Raw genomic sequence first — 10486 nt, forward strand, 5'->3', positions numbered from 1 at the left:
TTATAATTTAAAAGTAAAGAAAATTTAGAGAGAAGTAATCTTAAGAATAACTAGAGAAAAGAAGTATAAGAAGAAGCTAGATTGGGATAAGAGATTAGATGACAAGAGGAGAAGAGATTAGATGAAGAGAGAGAACTAGGATTATTTTAGCCACAGGATTACATTAATTTTATTCCATATTGGTAATTGACTTGGCCAAAATCCTTCAACAATGATACTTGATGGGGGTGGAACCGTGGAAGTGACTCCCAATAAGATTAGGATGTGTTGTGACCTCGACAAATTAATGAACACCTTGAACGGTGCATCTCGGTGACAGTTGACAGAGATCAGCTCAGTATCCGAGCTGAGCTGTGTGAATAAAGAAACACATCCAGCCCAGGCAAACTGCGGGCTCCACGTGCAAATCAACAACCCAAGATTTTACTCTGGGCTGACTAATTCTGCCTTGTAGATCACCTATTTCCACCCTTTGCATCTGAGCTAAGTCCGAGCGGCCTAGAGACTTTTGGTCATCATCAATACTTATAAAACATAAATAGCAGGGACCCGTACGATATACGGGAAATTTTGAACTTTATTTTTTATTTAATGTTGATTTATAAAAAATAATTATTGTTAATTGAATATGAATACATATTTTTTAATAAATTTAGTTTTATTAATAATTTTTATTCTTCTCATTATTTTTAAATGAAATTTTGATCAATTTTAAATAAATAAAAATAATTATAAAAACTAACATTTTTATTAATTCCACTAATAATTAACAATTATATACGAATGACAAGGGGGTGCATTCAGGGCAGGGCACCCCATCTCTTTCCCTTCCCCATAGTCAAGACATTCTATCTCATCCCCGCCCCGTCCCCAATGTCACGCAGGTTCAAGGCAAGGTAACCACTCCTCAATGTCGAGGGAGTTTAGGGGCAAGGATGAAGAATCCTCAAATTTTCCTGCCCTGTCCCCAATATTGGGTGGGTTCAAGTCGAGGTGTAAATTGGGTCGTGCTGGGTTGGCATGACACGACCCGCATGTGGCTCGCACAACGTGCAAGTCATGTCGTGCTGGCTCGTGCCGTGCCTCCCTCCTCAAGGATAATTTGGGGGGGGGGGGTCAGTTCAGCACAACCCATAGCTTAAGCCCGCACGGGCCCGTGCGGTGCCATGGGTCGAACTAGTCCATGGGTCGGGCCTTGGGCCAGGCCATGCCGCACACCAAGCCAAGCTCAAGGCAAGGCACCCACTCCTCGTCCAAGGTTTTTAAAATTGGACCGAATAGGAAACCATTATGGGGTCGAACGGATGACACGCTCTGAACAAAAAAAATTAGAAAAATAAAAAAATGCCTAAAACTGTTGTTCGGGTTGACGGTTCGACCACCCAGGTCAACGGTTCGCTAACCAAATAAATGGTTTTTGGACAAAAAGTGGTTTTGAGGTGAAACGATGTCCGTTTCCCAAATTTTCCGGTCTAACCATCTAGTTCGATCCAATTTTGAAAACATTGTCCCCGTCAACCCAATATTCCATTTGATGATAGAAATAATCAAAATGATATATTGAGTATCAATCATATGGTAAATTTGTAAAAGTACACTAAATTGTTTTTAATATTCAAAGATGTAATTTTATGAAAATTTTGGAAAATTTATTGTACTTGTGTAATTTTGAAAATTTATTCAAATTTATTTATTTATTTTTAAATAATTTATTTTCTTTTTAAATGGTTTACTTACAAAATTATACTAGTTTATCTTATAATTTCTAATATAAACTAACCAATGATTTCCTTTTTCCAATATTATACTAATTTATCTTAATAATTTATGTAATTATTTGTTCAAATTATAGTTTTCCATTTCCCATAGTCATTTATCTTTAATAATTTTCAATAATTTGCAATGAAAATTACATACTTTTTCAATGGTTTTCCAAAATCTATCAAATGTAATAAATTTTCCTAAAATTTTCAAAATATTCTAATAATTTTCAATAATTATTTAATGTATTTTAAATAAACTTTCAAATACTTTATATATCTTTTAGTTTAAAAAATGTTATTTTACAAAAAATATAGTTTTATGAAAATTTTTGAAAAATTTATTACATTTGTGCAACTATGGGGATTTATTGATTTTTTTTTAAATTGTTATTAAATATATTGTTTTATTTGGTAGTGTACTAGCAAAATTACACTAATTTATCTTTTATTTTTTAATATAAATTAATTAATAATTTCATTTTCTAACATTATAATATTTTGTTCCCCCATTTGTATTTGGTTATTAATTATAATAATAACAATAACTAAAATTTTATACTTTTTGATAATTGTTAAATATAATTCTTAATTTTATAGAAATTAGTTAAAGAATTTTCAATTTCTATAAAATGCTGTTAATGAGTTAATTAATAACAATACTTATTAATTTTTGGTAATTTACTAACTGTACTAAAAAGAATATTTAATTTTTTTGGTAATTTACTAACCGTATTTATTAACTTTTGGGGTGGGATTAAATATTAATCATATTTAACTATTTATTAATTAATATGAATATTTTAAATGAGGGAGAGTGGATACAGATTCGGGGGATGCATTTTAGAAATTGATTAGGGAATGGGGCAACATGATATTTTCCTATTGGTTTAAATGAAACACCTTAGGAGAGAAATTATATGAATATTTTTAGGTAGTTGGGTGACATGGCTTAATGAGAGTGGTGGGAAAGGGAGAGGAGAGAAAGTCAAAGAGAATGCAGGTGTGGGGATAATGGAGCAAGGAGAAGCACGGTAACGGGGACCCGTGCTTTGTTAAGCGAAATCTAAACAATAGAAATACATAAGAGTATATAATTGTTTTATATTTTAACTTTTTAATAAACAATCCTATCAAACTCAACCTGAATTGGTCAGTTTTCTAATATTTTAAATTTAATTCTTTAATACAAGAAAATAGGAAAATTCTCATATTTGTTAGCCTAAAATATTTTATATCATAGATTTAATTTTTGCAATTTATTTTTTAATAATATCATTGTAATTTATAAAATTTAAAGTTAATTTTTAAGTTTAAATCTTTTGAACAAACAAACTAAACCGAAAATAGACCCAAATCGATACAACCTGAGTTGGTGGGTTTTCACTAAAGGTTAATGGGTTTCGAGTGACAAACTGCGGACTTGACCAGATCGATTTGGTTGGCGAAACAACCTGCAACTGAATTGAACCAATCATTGAACACTCCTAATTTCAACAAAATTTATAGTCTAATCTCTAATAAATAACAAAAGTTTAATCTCTAATAATTGTTGAAAATTTACAGCAAACGTACACAATCATTGAAAATAAGTTTATGATGAAAATATAATAGATATATAATAAAAATACAATAATTACAAAAATATAATAAATACTAAAAATATACTAAATTAGTCCGTAAATAGTGTAATATTAAATAATAGTTTAATCTCTAATAAGTATAAATCTATAAATTATAAAAAATATATAATTACTAAAAATAAATTTATAACAAAAATACAATAAATACGATAAATTAATTAGACCGGATAAAAATAATAGTTGTTTAATCTTCATAAATTATTGATAATTTTCTATTAAATAACAAAAATAAAAATACATTTATAAATAATTATTGAAAGCATATGTCTAAAAAACAATAAATAATTGCTGAAAATAAAATAAATATTAGTTATTGTATATATGAATATATAATGAATATACACTTTTATTGTAAAATTATTACTACTAAATATAACTTTGTTGATAGTTATTATCAATAATTATTAATTGATATAAGTGAAATTAGTTATTTACAATATTATTTAGTTATTGAAATAATATTGTTATTTAAATTCTTAAAATATTAATTATTTATTGAATTTGATAATCCATAAAATTATAATTGTACTATTATTACATATTTCGTTATTAATTTTGTAAAATATTAAATTATTATTAATATGAATATTATGAATTCTATTATAATTATTTTTCTACTTTTAAGATTTTTTTTTAATTTATTACATAATTTCGTTATTTTAACTATTTAAAATTTTGTCATGTTAAATATTTTTGTTATTTAAATATTTAAATAATATGTAAAATATTTAAAATTTTTCATTATTTGAATTTTATTTATTTTAATGTTATTACATAATATTAAATATTTTGTTATATTATTTAGCTATTTCTAATGTTTTTTATTTAATATTTTTTATTATTGAAATATCTAAATAATGTTCTATTTTTTAATGTTAAATTTTTATTATTTGAATAACATTTAAATTGAATAATTCGTAAAATTATAATTTATATTGTTCGTACATATTTTCATGATGTATTTTGTAAAAATATTGAATTGTTTATAATATGAATATTATTGAATCTATTAATTTTTTGTGTTTTGAATAAATATTTTAAATTTAGTATATAATTTCGTTATAACATTTAAATAATTCTGATTTTTTTAATTGAAACTTTCTTTAGATAGATATAGATAAAAAGTGGGGGAGAGGATAAATAGGAATTAGAGATAGTTTAGGAGAGAATCACTATACTAAATTAGAGATAAATAAGAGTTAGAGATAAATGGGAATTAGAGGCAATTTAGGAGGAAGTGGGAGAAATTAGTGCCACTTGGGTAAACATTAGAAAAGCAAATCCCTCTTTCTTTATGATTGTTAGAAATAGTTAAGCATATGCGATTTCTTTATTGGTTATTTGGTTTAATGGATAATTATGTGGAATTAAAAAAAAAACAGAAAATTAGGAAGGGGGGGTGGAAAGGATTGTGAAAGTATGGGCTTCTTAGTTTCCAACTTTCACCCAATAACTTGTTGACTATTAGGGGATAACTCCACGTGCATGCAACCGGTGATGCTTATCACCTTTGTTAGATATCTACTAGGACCACAACTCCTTCTCATTGTAATCCTCTATTGTACTTGATGAAGGGTGATTTGGCCCAACCTTGTAATCCGGGGACACGTGTACGTGACCTGGCCCAGTGAACAGCTAAGCCTGACAGCACGACCGCAACTCGACGGGAGAAACACGTCGAGTCCAACGCTGGCCACTCGAGGAGTTAAGCGACTCGTCAAGGACTTAACCTGGCCCATTTTTTACTCCCACCAAGTGTGGAAGGTCCCAAGCTACCCCAAGGGCCCGAACTCCCCCTAAGGAGGAGTTCGATTCTCTTCCCTCCCGAGGAAGAAGCACCCCTAGTCTTGGCTAAGTACCCCGGGCACCTCGGTACCGGGACAGGCCTGCCCCAAACAATCCGGTGCCCGACAACCAGGTATGCTGTGGGGAGCACTGCCTGACGTCCGTACCCGCCGGACCAGGTGGCAGGGCTCTGATCCCTTGCCAGGCGGCGTTCTGTTTGCCGCCTCTAGGAAGCCTAACATGTTTGTCAAGCCCATACCTGGTGATGGCAGCATGTGGCGGCCACCTGCACCTACCACGCCTGTCCTGGCGGTAACGGCCAAAGCGGTGGCGGTTATGCCAGGTATGACCTGACTCCAACATAAAAGAACCCAAACCCACACAGAGAAAAGGTATTGAAGCTTAAGCACTTTGAGCACTCTTACTCACTGCTCTCTTTGAGATTTCCTCCAGTTCTAACTTAGCCATCGGAGTGTTCCCACCGGGACAACTCCCCGGGAACCCTTCACTTTTTCCTTCCTCTCAGGTGCCGTTCGTTCCAGTCAGAAGCCAGGTCACAGCTAGCTAGGAGTGCCCAAATCGTGCGGCATCAGTACTTATCTTTCTTTTTGGTAAAAACCAAGAGGGGCTACACAAAACGGGGGGTAGCACATCCCCATAAATCAGACTTACAAATACAAGCAAGATTCCAAGGAAGATCACTAAGATTGAGACTTAATGTACCCTGTAGAGACGAAGAGGCTTGATTGGCGAGCTAGTATGCCGCTTGATTAGCTTCCCGATAGATATGATTGTAGACCAAGTCTTCGTTTGCACGATTCTTCAAATCCAAACACTCTTCAATGATGTTCTGAAGGTTCCAGGGGGGTCGATGAGACGTTTCAGACAAGAAATCACGATCAAGTAGTCTCCTTCAATGATGATGGAATGGTTTGGGAAATTTATTGCCAAGTTGTGGGCCTCCCATGTGGCCCAAGCTTCCGCCAAGTTGATTGTCGTAGAACCTAAGTGGTAAGTCTTGTAATCAACCACCTCACTCATGAAGTTCCTAGCTATGACTACGACTGAGCAGAACCCATTGTTTAGCCGGGATGCATCGAAGTTAATTTTGATAGTACCAATTTTTGGAGTTTGCCACACAACATATCTGTACGACTTATGGGAATCCACCCCATTAGTCTTCAAATTGGTTTCATAGTATTCCGAAAAGGCCGATAGAGCTCTTTCAATCACCACTTGAATAGGGGTTGATGCATTATTAAAGGATTTTTGGTTTACATTTTTCTAGACGTACCATAATAAGAATGCACACTATTCTCTTTCATTGTTTTCTCCATTTGAATTTTTCTTACCAATTTTAGGCCACCAATCTTCCAATGAAATATTAAATCCTGAAGGACCCTCCAAAATGGGATTTATTGCATCCCAAATTTATTTACAACTGTACAATTTTTAAAAATATGATCCACATCCTCATTATCTCCACAAAAACTACATTTTCCATCCACACTTAAACCTCTATTTTGCAAAATCAATTTTGTTGGGAGTCTTTTATTAAGCAGGAGATAGAGAAAAGTTTTCAATTTTGGTGGACAATTAACCTTCCAAACAGTCGAATTCCACTTCGGGTTCAACTCTTCATGAATAGACAAGTTACATTTTAATTTATAAGCAGACTTAATTGAGAATTTTCCATCACAACTAAAGTCTCCACACTAATTTATCTTCTTTTTTATTTGAGGGGATAAAGATAGATTTTATTTGTAATTTTTAACATGGAAAAGTGGGAAAATTCCCACATTCCTTAGCCTAAAATATTTTATACTGTAAATTTAATTTTTTTAATTTATTCTTTAATAATACCACTATAATTTTTAAATTTAATTTTTAAGTTTAAATCTTTTGAACCAACCAACCAAACCAAAAATTGACCCAAACCAATATAACCCAAGTTGGCTGGTTTTCACTAATGGTTGGTTGGTTTCAAGTGACCAACCCTAACCGGCCAGGTTAATTTGGTTGGCCAAACAACCTACAACTGAATCGATCCAACTCGTGAACACTCCTAATTTTAGCTAAACTAATATTTTAATCTCTAATAAATAAAAATAGTTTGATCACCAATAATTATTGAAAATTTTCTATTAAATAATAAAGCAAAAATAGATTTATACATAATTATTGAAAATATATTTATCACAAAAATACAATAAATAATTAATAAAAACACAATAAATATAAATTTTAATATATATAATTATATAATAAATATAGATTAATATTTTAAAATTACTATTAATAATTATAAATTATTATTAATAATTATAAATTATTATTAATTAATATAGCAATTATTATTATATTTTAGAATATCTATTAAAACATTTTTTTGAAAGTTATTACCTATTTTTGTTATTTGAAAGTTTCAATACTTCTAAATTATTTAATCTATTTTTCATTATTTCAATGATATTTAAAAATTTTATTAAATGATATTTAAAATATGATCTAGTTATTAATTTTTTATATTTAATATTAGTTATTTACAATATTATTTATCTATTTAAATGATATCATTATTTAGTTGTTTCAATATTACTATTTATTGAATTTTATAATCCATAAAATTATAAGTTATATTGTTATTACATAATTTCGTTATTAATTTTGTAAAATATAAAATCATTATTAATTCAAATATTATGAAATCTATTATAATGATTTTCTACTTTTATTAATTTTTTATTACATAATTTCGCTATTTTAACTATTTAAAATTTAGTTATATTAAATATTTCGTTATTTAAAATACTTAGTTATTTAATATTTAAATAAAATGTAAAATATTTAAAAACTTTTCTTATTTAAATTTTGTTTATTTTAAAGTTATTACAAAATATTAAATAATTTGTTATATAATATTTAACTATTTTTAGTTTTTTGTTATTTATAATATTTATTTATTGAGTATTTTAAATAGTATTTTTTAATTTATTAATTTTGTTATGAATTTATTAAAAGTATAAAATTATTAATAATATGAATATTATTAAATCTATGATGATTGTTTATATTTTTAATAAATGTTTTATATTTATTACATAATTTCATTATAATATTTAAATAACTCATAAAATTTTTAATTCCAACTTTCTTTTCCTAGATATAGATGAAAAGTGGGATAGGATAAATATGAAATAGAGATAATTTTTGGGGAAAAACTCTCAGCTAAATTAGAGATAATTTAGGAGAGAATTATGATTTATATATAATTTAGTAGATAAATAGGAATTATAGATAATTTAGGAGAAAGTGGGGGATAGTGGAATGGATCAAGCATGCTCAGATGTTTTAGGAAGTGATATCCAAAGGGATAAACATAGAGGAAAGAGGGATGGATCAGGCATTCTCAGATATCAAAATGAGAGAGGGAGAAAGAGAGTGATGAGGTGGCTTCATGAGAGAGCAAGGAAGGCTAAAATGAAGAGGGGCTGAGAGTTCTTGGTTGGGGTAAGGGAGACATTGAAGGAGATAGTTGTACCTTGTTGTGATGATTCAGTTATCTTTAAAGGAAGACCTTGAAGTGATTTTGTCCTAAGAAGAACATTTAGTTTATTCAATTAAAAAATGAACCAAATAAATTGAATTATTAAAAACAAAAAAATATTATTTGGTGAAATATTATATTATATTATATCATGTATAATAAATTTTGGTTAATTCGGTTAACCAAATTTTTAATCTTAAAAACCAGAAACAAAACTGAAATTTCAGTTTGTTTTTTAGGTTTTAACCAAACAATGGTCACCCCTAGTTGCCCATATGAGTAGAGCTGGTGGATGATGTGGATTGTGCTTTGTTATGTTATTGGGTGATACCAAACTTATTGAAGGGAAACTGACATGGCTATAAGATCAACGATGTTACATGGGACAAAACTTTTGGGAATCAAGAAACATGTCCATTTAGGGGCGTTCTATAACATGAATGTTTTTGTTTTCATTTGCTTTTAGAATCGCCACATAAGCAAAAAAAAAAAAAACATTTGCTTTTAGAGTTGCCAACAAAATATTGATTTCTAAAACAAAAATAATTTTTTAATAATTAATATGATTTATGTAACATGATATTGAATAATCAAATGAAATCATGTTTTTGAAACTAGATTCAAGAACATGGTTTTTGTTTCAGTTTCGAAAACAAAAAACACATACACAACCAACCAAGAACATTTTTCTTGTGTTTTTGTTTTAAGAAACAATCTGTTTTTAAATTGGTTTGATTTGTTTTTGGAACCGACAACAAGAAAAAAAAAACTCATATTGTAGAACACCCCCTTAATAAGCATAGCTAGTATGGTTATGATGGTGCTGATATGTAGGGGTGCCAATTGGACTGGATTTGGTCCAATCCGATTCCAATCCAGTCCAATGTGAGTCCATTACAAATGGCCCAGTCCAATCCAATGAATATTTTGGAACATTTTGGACTGGTCCAATTCAGTGTCTGGACTGTCCAATCTGTTCAAATTTATTTTAATTTAGATTGATTCTAATCCAAACTTGGTCCATTGACACCTAAATTCTTATTTTATACCAATGGGCCACATATTGGCTCAGTCCAACCCAATCCAATATACATTCATTATGGATGGACCAGGTCCAATCCAATCCAATAAATACTTTTGGACCATTAAGTCCGGACTGGCACAATTCAATATATGTATTTTCGGTCCTTCCAATCCGTCTAAATTCATTTTGTCCAATCCAAAACCGGTTCATTGACACTCTATGGGTTAGGAGAAAAAGTAGGAGGAATTAAGTTTCAATAAACAGATTCTCTTAATAATTCAGGGGTAGCCTCAGTAGGTAACAAGTTGAGGGGAAGTCATCATCTAATCATATGCTTTGCTTTGAAGACCAATTCCTGCATTTGTCGAAGCTCTGATTTTTGCAAGTTGAAGGCTCTAAAGTTTCGAAAATGAATGTTGATAAATGTGGTTAGAGACTTGAGGGCCTACAGTCTAACAGATTGTATGGTCCTAAACTTAGTAAAATGGTGAAGTAGGATCTTGTAGCTCGTCTCAAAAAGGTTTTGGCTTAACTTAGTTGAACTGAGTAACTGTGATATAGGTTAAGGAAAGGCAAGTCATACCCATTTCTTCCTCTTGCCTCCCGGTGAAGGCTGTATTCAGACTTGGCACCATGAAAATCTGTTCTCAGTGAGATCGCTCCCCCCCCCCCCAATGATTTTGTAGTCCATCAATGTAAATCCTTGTGAACTTTGAATACATAATCA

This window comes from Nelumbo nucifera, chromosome 1 (assembly GCF_055504915.1).
Source record: "Nelumbo nucifera cultivar China Antique chromosome 1, China Antique-T2T, whole genome shotgun sequence".
Classification (NCBI taxonomy): Eukaryota; Viridiplantae; Streptophyta; class Magnoliopsida; order Proteales; family Nelumbonaceae; genus Nelumbo; species Nelumbo nucifera.